The sequence below is a fragment of the Anabrus simplex genome, chromosome 1, assembly GCF_040414725.1.
Source record: "Anabrus simplex isolate iqAnaSimp1 chromosome 1, ASM4041472v1, whole genome shotgun sequence".
NCBI classification, from domain to species: Eukaryota; Metazoa; Arthropoda; class Insecta; order Orthoptera; family Tettigoniidae; genus Anabrus; species Anabrus simplex.
The window spans coordinates 925,363,874-925,384,333 of record NC_090265.1 but is presented as its reverse complement, the minus strand read 5'-3'; positions in this window follow the sequence as shown (position 1 = coordinate 925,384,333).

Below are 20,460 nucleotides of genomic sequence, written 5' to 3'. Positions count from 1 at the left end.
ACACAGTTGGGGAAGAAAGCCCCGATTGGTCGAAAATTAATTTTAGAAATTCGGGATTGGCTAATTTCAAAACTGGCGGAACGAACGGATTAACATTGCCAACCCAAACAATGACAGAAAGAAATTTAACACAGAGCAAACTTATGACTACAAAATTTCTTCAAAGAAAGGTTCCTTCACTTTGCACTAGGGAGCACAATTGTAGTTCTTAAGTGGTGCCATCTAGAAGAGAATGTTCACACTTCTTGCTACAGAGAAAACAAATATAAATCGAAAAAGACACAGTTCAGAACTCTTCAAAATTTATAATAGCGACATCTTCTGAGAAACTTTAGAATTAGCATGGTTGTTAAAGTTCAGGCTTCCTCCAGTAGAGGAATTTCAACAGGCGCAAATTTTGAATTAACGGCGTGGAGGTGTACCGCCCGGTACAATAATAATAATAATAATAATAATAATAATAATAATAATAATAATAATAATAATAATAATAATAATAATGGCTTTACGTCCCATTAACTACTTTTACGGTTTTCGGATAAACATTTCACGGGCGTTCCTTTATGTACCGGTAAATAAATCGACACAAGGCTGGCGTATTTGAAAGTTTTCAAAATTCGGCTGGACTGAGCCAGGATCGAGCTCGCCAATTTGAGCTTAGAAAGCTAGCGCTCCACCATAAGACTCACACAATCAGGCTCCCAAGTTAGTCAGTTAACTAACGAATCCTCAATTTACTTTTAATCCGGTGGAGGACCCAATGTGTTTTAACTTAGAAAAAGTAATTTTGGAATGATAAGCATTGCACACTTTTCTTTGATTCGTGTTCTAATTCTACTGCAGTACTTATTAACAGTAGGCGCGTGTCGCTCATTGTTGATATCACTTAGGTCCCTAACGTTATGAGAAATATTTCGGTTTATATATATATTCGATTTCAAGTAAGTAAGTTAATTGTTTTGTATGTTTCAGATATGTAAGGATAGAAAATAAAAAAATAAATTAAACGGGCCGGTAAAGTTATTTACAGGTATTATGCATTCTATCACAGCATACTAGAAGAGACGAAACAGTATTCTACTAACCCGTATAGACATTTTTCCACTTATGTTGATGAGTTCTTGATAGATGCAATGAACTCTTCTTCTACACCAAACTGATTACGTGGTCTTAGGTACAACAAAGTCAGCCTCTGTGGTGTAGTAGTTAGTGTGATTAGCTGCCACTCCCGGAGGCCCGGGTTCGATTCCCGGCTCGGCCACGAAATTTGAAAAGTGGTACGAGGGCTGGAACGGGGTCCACTCAGCCTCGGGAGGTCAACTGAGTAGAGGTGAGTTCGATTCCGATCCAGCCATCCTGGAAGTGGTTTTCCATTGTTTCCAACTTCTCCTCCAGGCAAATGCCTGGATGGTACCTAACTTAAGGCCACGGCCGCTTCCTTCCCTCTTACTTGTCTATCCCTTCCAATCTTCCCATCCCCTCACAAGGCCCCTGTTCAGTATAGCAGGTGAGGCCGCCTGGGTGAGTTACTGGTCATTCTCCCCAGTTGTATTCCCCGACCCAATGTCTCACGGTCCAGGACACTGCCCTTGAGGCGGTAGAGGTGGGATCCCTCGCTGAGTCTGAGGAAAAAGCCAACCCTGGAGGGTAAGCAGATTAAGAAATAAAGAAAGGTACAACAAAGTTATTAAGCAGGCTTAATTTTGACTTAGATTACGTCTTTCGCTGGCCCCTAAAAGAAAACTCATGTCACGATTCATACAAAATTTTAAACGCTAATAAGTTTGTCGTTATACATGACACGCATTTTAACTGTTACCTTTCAGCAGCAGTGACTGTAAGTGGCAGACAATGGGTAAGATCTCTGTTACAAACTCAACCTCATATTAAACACACTTTAAAATTTTAATTCTGCTATTATTTTAACGTACTGTATATGTTGGATTGGATGAATCGCTCCGGGATGTCACGTGCCCACAACGTTCCTGACTGCCTGTAGGTTGCATAAATCGAAATAGAATTTAGAGTAATATACTTGTCCACCCACGCTGATTACTGACCTGACCTCTCAAACCAACTATTGTATAAATATTTACTGTGATAATATGCTAGATGACGTCACAAGGATAGTTACTGATAGAAGATAGGGAAGGTATATGCTTCGTATACAGAGGCTTGCAGACTAAAAACTGGAAGGCGGAAAAGTCTGTTATGAAAATACATAAATATGTATACCGGGTGGTTCACCAGCCCCGTATTTTTTCGGAGGTAGGTAACCCAACTAACGCGTATATCATAGTCATCCGAAAAGCATTAGTACCTGTTCCTTTATGGCCTTAATACAACTATTCCCTTATTTTTTCGGAGACAGGCAACCCAATTAACGCGTATAACCTAAGGATGCTTATAAGTTAGTTTTATGAACACCAAATAACTTGAAATTTCTCCTTATGGTCAAAAAGGCTCTCCCCTACCTGTGTGTCATCACTATAAGTTGATCCATAGAACTAGCAAAGGAAAAACTAATATGGACAATTCCACGCCATATACTAACGACCATTCTGCAAACATGTGATTTATTACGCCTTGAAATAACACAGGTACCCGTAATACTATCGAATTAATAGGTTATGCCACGTGCTCTGTAACGTAAGAAAGTGAAGTGAACACTGTAAACCTTCATTGAAGACTTTGACATGTACGTTAACATTCGAGGTGGAACGGCCGTACTTAAGTACCAAGCCTCTAGCAAGTATAATGTACGCTGACTTCATGCCTAAATCGGTTAGGGGATTTATCAATATATGTGTGGGGTTCGGAAGCGTAGTGCTTCGAATCGAGAATGAGGGAAATTTTTTGAACGATACAGGTGCTCCATTTTAGCGGCGATACAATAATAGTCAGAGCCTCCGTGGCTCAGACGGCAGTGCGTCGGCCTCTCACCGCTGGATACCGTGGTTCAAATCCCGCTCACTCCATGTGAGATTTGTGCTGGACAAAGAGGAGGTGGGACAGGTTTTTCTCCGGGTAATCCGGTTTTCCCTGTCATCTTTCATTCCAGCAACACTCTCCATTCTCATTTCATAGCATCTATGAGTCATTACTACATCACTTTGGGAGTGGCGACTCCATCGTACTAATAGCCTATATATGATTCATTCATTACATCCTTTACCCGGTCAAAGACTGGAAAACAGGTTGTAGGTTTTCATTTTCACAATAATGATCAATATCCTTTTGCTGTTTGTTTTAAGGGGTGCTCTCTGATTTCGCGTCTTTCCCCTAAGGATGGGTGCGGGAAGGATTGGGAAAACATCGGTCTTGTTTTTTATTAAGGTACCGTCGCAGCATTCGCCTGGTGGTGAAAATGGAAGACGATAAAACCCGTTTTCAGGTCGGCCATCATGGGATTCGAATCAACAACCTACCGAATCCAACGCACACAAATAATAGTCCACACCTACCAGGTCGCATCATAGCACTTACTGTATTCATTTCCTCACGATGTATTCCTATGAAGAGTATGTTAATTTGTTGCTAATTTATGGAGAATGTACGGTCGAATTAAAATGTATGCCATGTACTCCGTAATGTTAAAAAAAGTGAAGTGAAAACTGTAAAGTGGTCAACATTTCGAACACTTGTTACTCTGATTGTGCAGTGTACCATACTTCCTCCTTACAGACCATCACGTCGTAGTGCAACTTGGTTACGTAACATCAGATAAAAACGGTCTTTTTCAGTACCAAATAAAAATTCACTCTTTGGAACGGGATGACATGCGGCCGTATGACAGCCACTGTAAACGGCATTAATAAAAAAGAGTGTAGGAGGCTGTGATTTGAGCCTACCACCACACAGCTTGGCTAATGCAATAGCAGTCATGCGTCGTTTAGCCACCTTAGCTACCGCGAGCTGTGGTACAGAGCTAGCACGTTATAGTCCTTATAGACACTTTCTGTCCAAACGTAAGATACAGTTATTCGCATCTGTGATAGATTTTCCACATTCATTATAGTTTAAGTATTAGAAATAACACTACCATTAATGCTTTCTACAATATTCGCGAGCATTATATAAACGGTATGGTTGTACTAAGGCCATAAAGAAGCGGGTACTAATGTTTTCCGGATGAATATGATATACGCGTTAGTTGGGTTACCTACCTCCGAAAGAAGTAAAGGGCTGATGAACCACCCCGTATATACTAATTTTCTTCTTCTTATTATTATTTATCTTTTTACCCTCTAGGGTCGGTTTTTTCCTCGGACTCAGCGAGGGATCTCACCTCTACCGCCTCAAGAGTAGTGTCCTGGAGCTTCAGACTCTGGGTCGGGGGATACAACTAGGGAGGATGACCAGTACCTCGCCCAGGAGGCCTCACCTGCTGTGCTGAACAGGGGCCTTGCAGGGAGATGGGAAGATTGGAATGGATAGACAAGGAAGAGGGAAGAAAGCGGCCGTGGCCTTAAGGTACCATCCCGGTATTTGGCTGGAGGAGAAGTTGGAAACCACGGAAAACCACTTCCAGGATGGCTGAGGTGGGAATCGAATCCACCTCTGCTCAGTTAACCTCGCGAGGCTGAGGTGACCCTGTTCCACCCCTCGTACAACTACTTATTTTTCGTGGCAGAGCCTGGAATCGAACCCGGGCCTCCGGGGATGGCTGCTAATCACACTAACCACTACACAACACAGACTTCTCCGCAATTATGTCAGCCCCGGATTCCGTGAAATGTTCTGTTCAACAGTTGGTGAGAGTACTTTCCCGATTGGAACTCCAATGCGCCTTTCCCGTAAAAAAGGGACGGATAGACAAGGAAGAGGGAAGGAAACGGGCGTGGTCTTAAGGTACCATCCCGGCATTTGGCTGGAGGAGAAGTGGGAAACCACGGAAAACCTTCTCTTTCTCGTTCAGGCCACCTTTCACTCTCTGCTCTCGCTATCTTTGCTACACATAGAAGATTGAGACTGTCCTCGTTGAAGCTTCACAGTTCGCATCCTGGGGAGTATCTTTAATAGAATAGTGCTAAATTCAGTCCTGGAATCGCTGCTTGATACGGTTCAGTATGTATGCTTGTATAGTAATAATGTTATTGGTTTTACATCCCACTAGCAACTTTTACGGTTTTCGGAGTTGCCGAACTACCAGAATTTTGTCCCGCAGGAGTTTCTTTGCGTATGAGTAAATCTATTGACACGTGGCTGACGAATTGGAGCGCCTTCAAATACTGCCGGATTGAGCCAGGATCGAGCACCCTAACTTCAGCTGAGAAAGCCAGCGCTCTGTGGTCTGAAATACTCAATCCGGCGTATGTACAGGTGAACAATCAAATATCGTCGCATATCTGGAGATGTGAAATACAAAAACTGGCGTCAAATTCCCCTATGGGAAAAGCAAAATAATGATTATAAATATGTCCTATATGTCTCTCGGTCATGGCCATACAACAACGGTTGCTAATTTCAGGTGATCTCTAGCCACGGTTGCTAGGTAACCATGTCTAGCCATCCATATATTCCTTACGTCAGAGCCTGCACGGTTGCTAGGTAACACTTCCGTCACAACTTTTGTTACATTACACTATTTCGTTACACATTTTTTTTGTGAAAAGTACACTTCGGCTATGTTCGGCTTTGTAAATGCATTTTGCAACAAGGCCCGTAGTTCTCACTCATTTTGTTTGTGTCTCTCAATATGGTCTTTTCCTCTTCTTTCTAGTTCCTAGTATACGCCACGGCCGCCAACCCCCTCACCTTTTCCGAGCATCTCTTTCACCGTAACAAATTTCTCGGCCTGAGAGACGGCGTTACCGTCTAAGAGGCCCGCTTCCCCCTTCAGGGGAGGAATGAAAACATTTTAGCAGTAGTAGTGGTCCTAGGTTGCGCAGTGAGTCAGCTGTAGGCTAAAAACTTCGTGCCTGCCATAACAGCTAAGGTTCAAATCCAGTGTGAACGATTTTGTTAGTTTGCGATAGAATACACCGTGATGACGCCAGTAAACGGACACACCAAGTTCGGCCGAGCTAACTTCGATGCTAAATGTTTCGCTCCATTCTGATATGGCACATTATCAGCATGCATAAAGAGAGTAAGTACTGGCTCTAGCCCTTTCAGACCGAGTATGCACAATTGTGCGGGTTCGTATTTTAGTTATCCCTGACCGTATTTGATGTTTTTTCGGCGCTACACCGGACTGCAGTGATTGTGCAGGACACGTGGCGTGTATTTCAATTGATTTTAGTATGCGCTTGTCCGCCAGGGCGAAGGAAGAAGAGTTTAAAAAGCACAGTTGATCGGCGAGATGGCAGGAAGCAGTAGTGCCGAAAGTAAGTATTTATTTACTGCGTTTATATTAATCTAGAAGCTTTACTGAATACCGGAATATATTCAATGAAGTGTGTACATTGGTTAGTGAACGTAAATTTTGAAGCTACACCATCGTACGTGATACAACGAGGTTTTGAATTTTGATACGCACAATTGTGTGGGTCCTGTTTTTCGGATGTTAGTTTTTATTTTGTAAAATAAACTATTAATATGTGTATTGAGGAGCATTTTAGTCAGTTCTTGACGTACAAACAAAAATTCACACCTCCAGTTTTCTTTCAGGTCTGAAAGGGCTAGTCCAACACGGCAATTTTAACTCACGAAGCAGCGATTGTGCGTGGCGTTTCGCCTAGAGATTCTGAGAGACGTGTGTCAGGGGACATTGGAAGTTTACCGGACACTGGTTCAAAGCGGGAATGAAGATAACAGTATAGTTAAAACTTCACAGGAGAGCTCTTTCCTGGACTCGGCAGAGCTCCTGTAGGTGACCAGTCTTCCTGGATGTCCATACATGGTCGGTAAACGGTTACAAAAAGCCGGACTCCAGTGCTGAAAAGCTGCTACCAAAGAGTCCCTATCCGATGAACAGCTGTCGATCAGTGCGCCTTTGCCGAGATGAGTTAAATCGTAATTGGGATCATGTGATCTTGTCTGACGAGATTTCTTTGTTTTCGGTGGATTACAGGCCACGGGAAGCCCAGTAAGACAAAGGGCATTTAGCCGTGTGTTCACCCAGTGTCGTACTGGGGTGGATATCGCCTGATTGGGCTGAAGTTCTTCATCGGATAGACGACCGTTTCACAACGGACATTTGGACTTTCTGCAGAATATTATTGTCCCGTGTATACGAGAGCATCCAGATAAAGTGAAAAACGACTCCCCAATCCACATGAGCGGTTGTGTTGAAGGTTGGATTTCTGAGCTGAACACCATTGAATTACTCGATTGGATTCCTCGATCTCCAGACTTGACCCATACTGAAAATGTGCATGCAAGGTAGGAACGCCATATAAAGAAACACTGGGCACACCTCCCCCTTGTTCGCATGATGCTTTGTGGATAGAAGCGCCGGTTTTCCGAACCCAAATTGACGCAAACACTAACCCTGTACTATTACTTTACCACCAAATGTTTCGGCACTTCTAAGCATTTTTTAAAATGCATGTGCATGCATCAAAGGAGCTTCAATTCATTCATTTTGTATTGGACGCATGGAAGAGATTGCCGTACACGAAGAATGCTTTAGGAAGCTTGTTGAGCCAATACCGCGTTGGCTCCGAGAAATTGTGTAAGCCGATGGATACTAGATGAGGTCTTTAAGTCATGTCCAAAGCATTCCTGTTCACGACTAACATTATTAAAACACAATGAATAGAATCATAATGACTAGAAATACACACATATTCGGCTAGCGCAACACTCTAAAAGTTTTAGAAAAATTGTGATGAGTAGGACTCCAATCCAGGATCTTACCTTGACAGGTGTGTACGCTTCCTCGGAGCTAACTGGCAATCGATAAACACGCTCAAGGGGAGTCATGACTGAAATATTGTGATTTTTTCACCAAAGATAGAATTTTAAATTTGAACTTTAAAACATCCTCCAATTCTTCCTCTTTCAAATCCCGTCATCACTTTTATCTAACGACCACGGCCGTTCTCTCACGCTGTAAGACAAAATTATCTTCGAAGGTATATCGGGCTATTTCAATAATACCGCTGGAATATATTTACCTTGTAGTAGGCCTACTCAGTGTGTAAGAGGAGAAGGACACCTAAGGGGGTAATTTACAAGCAAGTATACTTCTTAAAACTTTCAATTGCGTTATCTGCCTTAAAACCTTTTCAGATCTTTGCTTTGCCTAAAATACTCCTTGCAACAGGATTCTTATCGGATTCACCTGAAATTTTCATATTTATTTTTAATATTTACAGGAATTAAAAGTATTTCTGCATTGTATTATCAGTTGAATCTTACCTTCATATTTTTACTCCTGAAATAGCACGAAACTACATTTTTGCCTATTTAATGAATAATGAAAATTTAAAACGTTATATCTCTACTAGTTTATACCTGAATGCAGAACCAGGACTTGTTCTTAAAAATACGAGTGTTTTTGACAAGTGTGCCAAATGATAGCCCCAAAAACAAGGAGCATTTTCCACGCAACGTATCAAAATAAACATTATTTGTTAGTAACTTTGTAACCAATTAAGTAATCAAGTTTTCCGTGGGGCTATAACTTATTAATATGTGCTTGTTTTTTTTAAATTTTGTTTTGATTAGTGGTGAATTGTAAAGGTTCAAAATGTTAGTCATGACTCCCGTTAATATTGTAAGGATATTCCCTACTGTGCATGTCACATAGCATATTTACACCGCTATAACAGTCCTTCTAGGGACCAGTGATAATAAAGTATGCGCTTATTGCAATTATTCGGATTTGGAATGCAAAGATTGTTAGTATGGTGCAGTTACACAATGTTGGAAAAATCTGTTTCAGTTTGCGCATGTTCTAAGTGAGTTAAAGTAAGTAGAAGTTATTCAAAAGTATAATGCCATTGTAGATTGCTGGAAACAGTCAGGAAACGTGAGCCTCTCAGTATTTCAGGCATGAGTGAAGGGATAATAATAATAATAATAATAATAATAATAATAATAATAATAATAATGTGGGATCGGTTAAGTGAATAAGGTGGTAAAGGCGTCGGTCTTCTGAACCGAAATTAACGGAAACACTAATTCAATACTGTTATTTTACCACCGAATGTTTGGACACTACTAAAAATGCATGCACATGCAACAGAGGAGCTTCATGCTATTAATTTTGTATTTGGAAATGTTTTTGCTTCAGATGTGTTTAGCTTTTATAACTAGTTTACGGAATCAATTGCATTTTTAAAAGAAGAATGAGCAGGTCATCCTCCAAGTAAAAGTATAGCTGCTGTTCCGGTAGATATTTTTGGAATAGCTTGATGCCCATTTCCTCGTGTAGTGACGAGCAAGGAACATTTTTAGTTTTATTTTTACAATTTGCTTTACGTCACGCCGATACCGACACGTCTAATGAATATAATGGGTTAGGAAAGGACTAGGAGTGTGAAGGAAACGGCCGTGGCTGGAAACGTTTTAACCTTACATCCTGCTCCACCTAAAAAGAAACACTGCTGTCTTAATGTACATGTTCCTATATAGCATCGAAGACTGTATCAACAGTTATTTTCTGTCTTCCATTAAGTTTCTCTCTATGGCTGATGGCCTTAGTTTGGTGGGAACAATCTGATGAATTAAGTTTCTTCAGATCTAACACAGACGACTGCAAAATGTTAATTGATATTTTGAAGGTGATATTTTCTTTAGAATATATGAATATAAAATCTTTAGATAGTTTATCTTAATGCTAGTCATAAAGTTCAAAAATACTTTCTGGTTCTGCTAAACCATTAAATTATTGCAAATAATGTTCGCAAGTAACTTGCTCCACGTAAAATCTAGGCCACCAGGGAAAACTTACTTGTACTCTTCGCCCTTACATAGATCTAACATGTTTACATGTACTGTTAGGACCAAATGAATTACTGACTTACACTACTTAGACAAGAGATCTACATCTGTTTCAGGACTAACATCATGGATGTATCTTACTTTAAATATTTTCTGACTTATACTCGTTTCCCTGGTAGCCTACAAATATGAGTGCCCTTCTTTCCTTCTTTGGTGGCGCCCGGCGATCGCGGTCAAGAAAAAGTGAAGAAGAATATAGGAAAATATCTAAACGCAAAGTGTAAACCACACGGTAATGATATGTAGGTGAAATTAGCTCTACACTATGATCATGAACGATTTAGTTGATGATCGACATCAGTTACGATAATTATATTTATTAGAAACACCATAGGTTATTGTTTGCCAAAAATATGTTATACACACAGATATATAAAAAGAACACCCACAGCATAACTCACTTATCTGACGCTAATAAAATGTGAAACATAATTCATACTCCTCGAAATAACAAAAAAAAAAAAAAAGAAGCAAAAAACGATAGAGAAGAAATGTGTCGTGAAATGGGGCGCGAACCACGGGTTGACGGGCAGAAGTCCGCTATGTTATCCACTCCACTAGAAATGCTTGAACCGTGATCGTGTAGCGGAGTAGTACTAAACCATGCTACCACACTGCGGCACAATGTATCTGGTTGTGGAAGTAAGATGGACAAATTACTCTCTAATTTTAGTAACGAAAACTGGACACTACAGATTTGTAAGCACTCTGTTTCTCATCTTAAATATAGGTTACTTCAACAAGCTGTACGATATTCTTATCAACGGTGGCCTTATGTCAATAACGAAGACGCACGCAAAGTAAATTTCAATGAAAAGAAAATATTTCTACTGAAATTTTTTTTAACAAATTTAATACTTTTCTTTATTATTCAGGCGAATTAGCTGACTTTCGTGCAAACCACACCTCCAAACTCCTTGTAGTTTTGGAATTTGAGTTTTGCGTAAGACAAACCATATCGTTTTACAGATAATAATAATAATAATAATAATAATAATAATAATAATAATAATAAGTGATATGTTTAGGTTAACTGTTCACAGTCACGCAGACGGTTTTTTGGAGATTCTGTGGTAGAAATGTGTTAGGACTGGAAGTGAATTTAAAAAAAAGAACACGACCTCTGTATTTCGAAATGTCATGAAATTTCATCTTCAGATGTTCGGACAGTCGGGCTCGAATCTGCCATTTCCCAAAATGCTAGCAAAGCCCTTTCAGACCTTGCGCTCACATGGGCGCAGGTCAGGAACAAGTTTTCCGCTGTACAATTCAAACCTCCACCACACACTTGTGTTTGTGCAGGCGCTCTTCTCTATTTTTACGATTGGTTAATGTTCTAAGAATCGCCAAGGAGCTGCAGCACTTGATTGTGAGATACCGTAGCACATCTGTCCCCATCAAGGGTTGCGGTTTCAGATATTTTTCATGGAGTTGAGTATGCAAATTGTCATTTCTTCTTCCTCTTTCGTCTTGGACGACTATGGACCACGTTAATGCGAATTCAGATTCATCTTTTTTTGGACTTTATTCCTCGTCCAGTACTCCTTCATCCTTTCACTCTGCAATCTCCTCCATTCTTCTGTCCTTCTGGCGCTTGGGTACGGGATCTAACTTTTTCTTGAAACCTGTTCGTGACCGTGATACTCGACTTGTAAGCATCCCTGTTGCTTATTTCAGTTCCTCATATTCCCATTTCATACAGGTCCTTCTTCACCTCCTGTTACCAGCGCACTGTAGTTTTCCTGGTCTCAAAATATAGGTCAGTCCTCCCGGGTTCATTCTGTAGATATGCTCCAAGAACATGGCTCTCCTCCTCGGGATGGTATCTGAGATCTTTTCCATCTTGAAATATAATTCGTGGTTTCCTTTCTTCTGCATCATCCATCCTCTGCTCTTTAGGGTGACAGTATCTTCCTCAGAATCTTTCTCTCCACTAGTTCCAACTTCTTGACCAATCGTGTTTTTATCAGGTTCAGTATTTCAGCTGTATATAAAGCCTCCGAGCGGATCACTGTGTGGTAGAGTCTGAGTTTTGCATTGATCGAGATATTCTTGTTGTTGTAAGTGTTCATAGTTAGTTTATAGGCCAAGTTCATCTTGTTGTTTCTCTATAACAGGGCTTATCTTGCTGACAGGTTATTGTCTATCCACTCCCCCAGATGTTTGAATTTTTCCACTTTCTGAATCCTTTCTCTCTCAACTAGGTGCTATTTTGATGTTGTTATGTATTTTGTCACCTCGAAGGAGATCCGTAGGGCTGCCTTGTTTGCTTCTTCCTGGAGTTGGGCAATTTGGTTCTGTGCGTCCTCTATTGACTCTGACAGAACCACAATGTCATCCGCAAAGTCAATTCCAATTCCTTTGTTCTTGCATCCCATTCGTATACCGGCTATTCCTTGCATTTTGCGGCGCTGCTCTCTAATCTGTGGGGTTATCTGAGTGTGTGTGTGACGTGGAGGTTGGTATGGGTTGGTCTGCGTCGTATTTTAGGTAAAGTATATACGCTCAGAATATGATCTCGCCATGCACCAGAATGGGAATGGTAAGACAATGCACCAAGAAAAACACAAGGCATAAACTAGGATACTAATCCAACTGACGCAGTACCAATCGACGCACGTGATGGCGTAGCAAAAGGGGTGTAACAACACTCCAAAAAAAATATAAGTCCGTCCGTGCACAAGTTCCCAGGTAGTTTTCAATTTTCAAGGTGAAAGGTTTTCAGCAGAGCGCATAAATGGAAGCATTTTCACTGAGTCCATATATTCAGAGGAACCGAGGTAGGTACAAAATTTGTGAGGGCAAGGAAAGGCGTACGACAACAAAAAAAGGGCAATGAAGAAATAGTTTTTTTTATAATAACAATATATTAGCAAAAAACACCCAGAAGAAACATTTACAAGCCAAATAAAACAACAATCATCCAAAGGTCAGTTAGTTCTGACTTCCAAAAGAGAAAAACCAGATGGGACGACCATATTAATTTTCTTATTTGTTTTTCAAAGAGAACAGCTAGACTCGAAACCTTCAGTAATAATACAACCTCTTTTACATGAGGAGTGTCCTACACAAGGAAAACAGAAATTTACGTATGAACACAAAAAAACATTAAAATTTGAAAGACATATGGGCCACTGTACAATAATACATGTAGAAGAAAAAAAAGCGGAAGGGATGCGGAATAGGAAGGTGGGGAAAGGGGAGGGACGTGAAAGAAAACAGTACCAATGGCTGCCAACAGGGATTTGGAAAAATAGGATCAGTCAGTATCGATGAAATTCCAAAATAGCAAACAGAAGCTAGGTGATAGTTCAATTGATTCTATTCATGCGTTTGCTCAGGAAAACAGTTGAATTTCAATGGTTCATATCGCAGCAATCACTTGACGTATCACAAAGTCCAACTTCGGAGTGAGATGGTAATGTAATTCCAAAGTAAGGTACCGATATCAATAGCTGCAGTTAGCTTATAATCAACATGAACTGTCATTGGTAGCCAGTAAAGGCAATTTGAAAATTAAGGAAGTGCAGCATTAAAAGAAAGCTCAAAGAACAACATGGAAATGAAATAAATTAAAGTTTTCGCTCACCCGTCCAGCAGTCGTAGCTTTTCAATGGTACACAAAAGCACATTTTAAAAGAAACATTGCACACAGTCCAGCTGGTAGCAAAATAAAACCAAGTCCTCCCTCCACTCAAATCGTCGTGTACATCCGAACTCGCTGCTCAAGCCCAGAGCAGGCCAATTTATATTCAGGTAGAAGCGTCCAGAAAGGACGAGAGCATACAGTACCCAATGCGCAGCGAAGCGGTAGGGGAAGGAAAGAGGGAGGGTAAGCAGCACGAGCAGTTGAAGCTGGACGGGCGAAGAGAGCACAGGCAGGTTAGTAGCGGCATATGCAGCGTAGTAAACGTAGAATCCATAAAACAGTAGAAAAATTCGGAGCACGTTATAAATCACTTTGTCAAAAACACAATTGAATAGAAGGGGAGATAGCCCATCTCCCTGTCTGACCCCTGTTTGAAACCCAAAATATTCTGAAAGGATCCCTCTGAAGTTTATCTTAGATGTTGTTCTCATTTAACTGTTAAACATCTGTTTAATTGGAATGTATACTTTAAACGAATGCAAACTGATTTAAAAATCTTACGATATGAAATAAAGTTACGTGTCACTTTTGACACTGAAAGAATCAATATATGCCATTTAGCTGTTAATTGTTCGGCTCCATGGCTAAATGGTTAGCGTGCTGGCTTTTAGCTACAGGGGTCCCGTGTTCAATTCCAGACAGAGTCGGAAATGTTAACCTTAATTGGTTAATTTCGCTGGCACGGGGGCTAAGTTATGTGTCCTCTTCATCATAATTTCATCCTAATCACGACGCGCAGGTTGCCTACGGGATTCAAATCAAAAGACCTGCATCTGGAGAGCCGAACTTGTCCTCGGACACTCCCGGCACTAAAAGCCATACGCCATTTCATTTCAGCTGTTAATTGCTCCATGGCTAAATGGTTAGCGTACTAGCCTTTGATCCAGAGGGTCCAGGTTCGATTCCCGGCCGGGTAGGGGATTTTAACCTTCACTGGTTAATTTCAATGGCTCGGAGCTGGGTGTTTGTGCTGTACCCAACATTCCTGCAACTCACACACCACACATAACACTATACTCCACAACAATAACACGCAGTTACCTACACATGGCAGATGTCGTCCACCCTCATCGGAGGGTCTGCCTTACAAGGGTTCCACTTGGCTAGAAATAGCCAAACGAAATTAAAATGAAAGCTACTAATTTATTTGTAATTAGTTAAAATTATCATATTTTGAAGGCATAACATTTAAAAGAATAAATGTTTTGATTCAAATCACAGAAATGTTCCATTCTCCTCAACTCTCTCATAAATGTGTGTAAAAATGTAATGTTAAACTTCAATTATTATTCTTGTAATGTGTCATTATGACCCAGCATAAAATATATAGTATGCACTTATTTTTGTAAATACATTTCCCTTGGATGGGAAAGGAATAATCATATAGTAAACTCACTTGATTAACTCACTATTATCATGGCTATTCACTATAATTCTTTTCTTCCTTACTGTAGTACTATTTGTCATTTTGTGTTGTATCTAAGCATGTTTATTGGTTTCGCAGACGAGCGTAACATTGATGTACTTCTCCTTTTTTTTTTTTTTTTTTTTTTTTTGCTGTGCAGTTGACGTCTCTGATAAACAAGGTGAGGAATACATTTCATCATAATACGTGGTTATATTTTTCTCGGTTTGTTCCATTCTCCCTCGGCGTCTTATTCTTCGTACTCTCCTTTATCATTGGTTTTCTGTCACCTCTGTCTCCATTAACTTTTAATAGTTCCTTTGTATTCTTTCTTTACCTCATGTTTTCTTCCGCTTGTGTATATCGTACCCAGGATCTGAGAAACTTTTATTATGTTTTGTTCCGCCGTAAGGAGCTAAACGAGCCATTAATGTGTATCCGTTGGAAGATAGGATCCCACAAAGTGCTTGGGCTCAAATGAAAAACAAATAAAAACCCTGGCATCGGAGTTCTAAATCTAGATTGTCTTTGCAACGTGTTAACGAACCTATCTTCTTCTCTTTTTTATAGCAGAATAAAACGATCTTACGACGTCGGGCCTTCGAAAGGAAAATGAAGCTTTAAAATGTTAGACTTGTGTCTGAACTAGATTTAGTTTTCAATAGTAAGTGATACGAAATGGACTTTTTATGTCAGTGCATTGTACCATATAGTTGTGAATTCAACGTATACAAATTAATCTTCAGAACTTAAAACAGTGAGGAGCATTGCTATAACGGTTATATTAATTGTATATTGCCTAGAAAAATCGGAGTCCAATCCCCTTTGTAAGCAGAATGAACTTAGCCATGTTCCATGCAGTCCACGAACTTCCTAATAGAGCAGTCAGGAAAGCAAGTTTTGAGTAATTTCCTCAATCGGAGGATTTCTCCGAGATTTCTTCAAACCAAACGTTAATCCCATCACTAGAATTTCTTGTATAATAATAATAATAATAATAATAATAATAATAATAATAATAATAATAATAATAATAATAATAATAATAATAATAACAATAGTAATAATAATAATAATAATTAGAAAAAGAATAATATACTGTAATATCATCAGTCACCACTGATTTGCTGTCGCCCAAGTGGCAGATTCCCTATTAATAGTTCAGATAATCTATTATTAAATTATTTCAAAGGAGTTGGAAATTTATCGAACATCTGTCCTCTTGAAATCCAAATTTCCAACTTTACCTTCTTCTTTTGAAAACTCCTTTCAAGCTTATTTGTAGAGAGAATAAGCACTTAATATCAGCACCCGGTGCTATATTGAAAATATGTGGATGTGGATATATAGCATCTTCCTTCCCCACATCTCATTTGAGGACGCAGCACATCATTGTAGATACCCCCCGTTAACTGCGTGTATTTGCAGGTCTCTTTCAAGACAGTCGGAAAGATGTAATCCAGAAAGAATGGAGAACATTTTTTTTTCGCTGGGATGGGGAAATGCCAGATGTTCAAAATTACTTTCTAGATTCACATAACAAACAGACAGAAGTAGTACATAATGGAATTACATGGTGCAGACAGTGAAGCAGAAGAAAATTGCGATACTAAACGATATGTTATGTCTATGGAATCCTTTCAGATTTATTTCCCTTGTCCGTGTAGATAATTTTATGGCTCCTTGGCTGAATGGCCAGTGTCATGCCTTTAGTTCAGAGGGCCCGGGTTCGATTCAAGGCCGGGTCGAGGAGGTTAATAGTTTATCATTCATTGCACTGGCTCTGGAACGAATATTGGTATTTGTTTTAATACAGACCTCACGACACTACCAACTTACATGCAAACACACAAGAGTGAATACATCCCCCGCCATGTAGTGCTGACATCATCAATGGCATCCGCCAGCAAAACAGGGCCATTTCACTGTGTGCTACTTATTTCACTCCAAGGAGTGGGGAACCAAGGCATATAGAGAAGAAGAATCAATCAATCAATCAATCAATCAATCAATCAATCAATCAATCAATCAATCAATCAATCAATCAATCAATCAATCAATCAATCAATCAATCAATCAATCAATCAATCAATCAATCAATCAATCAATCAATCAATCAATCAATCAATCAATCAATCCATCTCCACTGATCTGCATTTAGGACAGTCGCCCAGTTGGCAGATTCCCTATATGTTGTTTATCTAGTCATTTCTTAAATAATTACAAAGAAATATATTTAACGCCTTCCTTGGCAAAATATTCTAATCCTTAAATCTTCTTCCTATAAACGAATATTTGCCCCAGTTTGGCCTTTTGAACTGCAAACTTCATATTGTGGCCTTTCCTAATTTTAAAAACACCATTCAAAACTTATTCGTCTACTGATGTCATTCCACGCCATCCCTCCACTAACAACTCGGAAAAAACTTAGTCGAGTAGCTCATCTCCTTTCTCCCAAGTCTTCCCAACCCAAACTTTGTAGCTTTTTTGTAACACTACTCTTTTGTCGGAAATCACCCAGAATAAATAGAGCTGCTTTCCTTTGGAATTTTTCCAGTTCTCGAATCAAGTAATCCTTGTGAGGGTCCCGAAGATTACTAGTAAGTGACTAATAATGATAATTATCCATTGTAAGAGTATTATGGAGGATATTAATCTTTGCCTTCACAAACGTGAATTCACACAAACTCTTCAAAATGTTCTATTACTTGAAGTATACAATGTTCTTAAACGAAAATCTAATTCCGTATATCGTTACCTTCTCAGCATGATTTCTAACCCAACTATACGCACCATACCCCTTTGTAAGCCTATGCTGATTGTATTACCTGGCAACAAAATACGACAACTTCTGAATACATAAAGTAATAGCGGGACATTCATTCCTATCTTAATTGCTGGCCAGCCTGCTCGCTTGGAAAGGACATGCGAATTTATTGCGAGGAAGGAATCGAATATCTCTGTGCCCGAGGCTATTACCTCCCCCCCTTCCTCTCTCTCTCTCTCTCTCTCCCTCTCTCTCTCTTATCATATCTAAAACAACATTTAATATGATTAAGAGTTGCACATTTACTTTCCTTGGATGAGAAGAGTTCATTAAAATGGGTAATTTGTTTTTTAATGGTGCAAATTAAAAGGCATGTGCAAAAACTTTCCTACTTGTTACTCTACTACTTCCAGCAGTATTATGTGACTTAATGGGCAATTTTCATAAATATTGGAAATTTCTTAGTTTTCCCCTTCGTTGTTCAGGGGAGTGTAAAGGTTTGCTCGTGTTCAACAAAATTTCTATAAATTTCTTATAACGGTTCAGAATCTATATATAATTTGAACGTGTAACAAAATATTGTGAGAAAACCACAATGCTAATACCTATGTGTTATACATCAAAAGAAAGGTCTAAGTCTCAGGATTACCAAAGAGTACCATTTATTTCGTTAAGTCCTTTATTTGCACAAAAAAGTAATTTATTCGAATAATACGACGCGTAGGTCATTGCAGTTAACTTAATTCGCCGGTAGATGGCCCTATGAAAGTTGTCTCTCTTAATCATTCTATGCCAGCCCGATAGAGGGCTCTGTTAGTTGCAGTGTATCGGACCGCACTGCAACCAGTGACTTATTCTTCCTCTCGTTTACATTCTTAGTACAGCACAACCATTAATTACCCTCAATAGTTTGTATTGTGTCAATTAACAAATGTCCCTCTAAGATAACTGAACGTAGAATGGGGCAGGTGAGGAACTGCCCCACTGGATTTTCATGGTAACATCGCGTGATGCGTCTGATTTTGGTCTCAATGGGAGATAAACTGCGAATCATATATTGTGAGTAAGAACTGATACTCCCTCTACACTATATAATTAGTGTAAAATAAAATAAAACAGATGAACTGATTTTATCGTTACGGCTCTTATGTTATTGATGTAATTTATCACGAGCTAATTGGGTGGTTGCCCGAACATGTGCCAATCGCACATTTCTGTATCATTCTGTAGCAGTCGGCGTGGTAGTCATATGATTTCCTGCTGTTACAAGTTGTGGAATTGAAGTCTGAAAAGAATTATGATGGCACAGTTCAATTCTATTCAAATTCCTCTTCCCAATGATACCGAAAGAGGTACGTATGAAAACATTTGTTAATTTTCGAAATGTCGTACACCTTGTAACTTCTGTCCTGAATTTCCTAAGTTTACCGCAGTGATGCCGTTATGCCGGACTGGACAAAATATTCTCTATTCAGTAATAGACACATCTTGTTTCATAACTTAGATTCAGAAGCAAATTAGGAAAATATCACATTTTCGAACCCAAACAACTTTGTTCTTAACGTTCGTATGCCAACTATTGTAGTACTGGCATATCTGGCTCAGAGAGGGCTTTCTAGTGGTACCTCACATGAGAGGTTAGCATTGATGTCGAAATCGCCAATTCTTCAAAAATACTCCAGCCCCCAAAACTCACCCCATGCCGTATTATTCCTTCTTGAGATTTGCACAATTTTGTTATAAGATTGTTACGCGTCATATGCTATGTCTTCAGACATTACAACTTTTCCATGTAGTTTGGTTTAAGTTTTATTAATCTCAAACCAAATCACATACCTCAAAATATTCACTTTTCAAAAGTCCCCTGCCCAACCGTGTATTCAGTGGAGGCATACCAGGTATCATATTTTCCCTCATGTTCTACATTTCCAATCAAACGGTACCACAACCATTCCGACCTTTTGATTCTTTCTTACTTTTACAATTTTGCTTCCCGTCACACCGACACAGGTAGGTCTTGTGACGACGATGGGAAGAAAGCAACCGTGGACTTTATTATGCTACAGCCCTAAAATTTTCTCAGTGTAAAAATGGTGAACCACGGAAAACCATCTTCAGGGCTGTCGATAGTGGGGTTCGAACCCACTATCTTCCGAATGCAAGCTGATAGCTACGTGTATATAACTTTATTTTGTAGACATCGGAAACCGTGGTACAAGCAATCCGTAAAGGGTCTTGACTTTCTAGGGCGCCCGGCTGAATGGCTAGATAGTTAGCGTGCTGGCCTTCGGTCACAGGGGTCCCGGGTTCGATTCCCCTCAGGGTCGGGAATTTTAACCATAATTGATTAATTCCCCTGGCACGGGGACTGGGTGTATGTGTCGTCTTCATCATCATTTCATACTCATCACGACGCTCAGGTCGCCTACTGGCGTCAAATCAGAAGACATGCACCTGGCGAGCCGAAGTCCTCGGATATATCCCGGCACTAAAACCCATACGCCATTTCATTTTACCTGCTAGGACGACTACTGCCCAGCCAGATGACCAGAAAATGAGCACTATGTGGTCAACTGTCAACATCTTGAGCTGCATTTTCCGTTACGACCTCCCTAACCATTCCACTACGTTGAATTTCGAGCCTACTTCGCTGCCTTGCTGCTGTCTATACTGCAAGTCAACTCATCTTGCTCCGTCTGCTCACTCGGCTCACCAGCGACTGTTTGTTGACTCTACCTCCTGGCC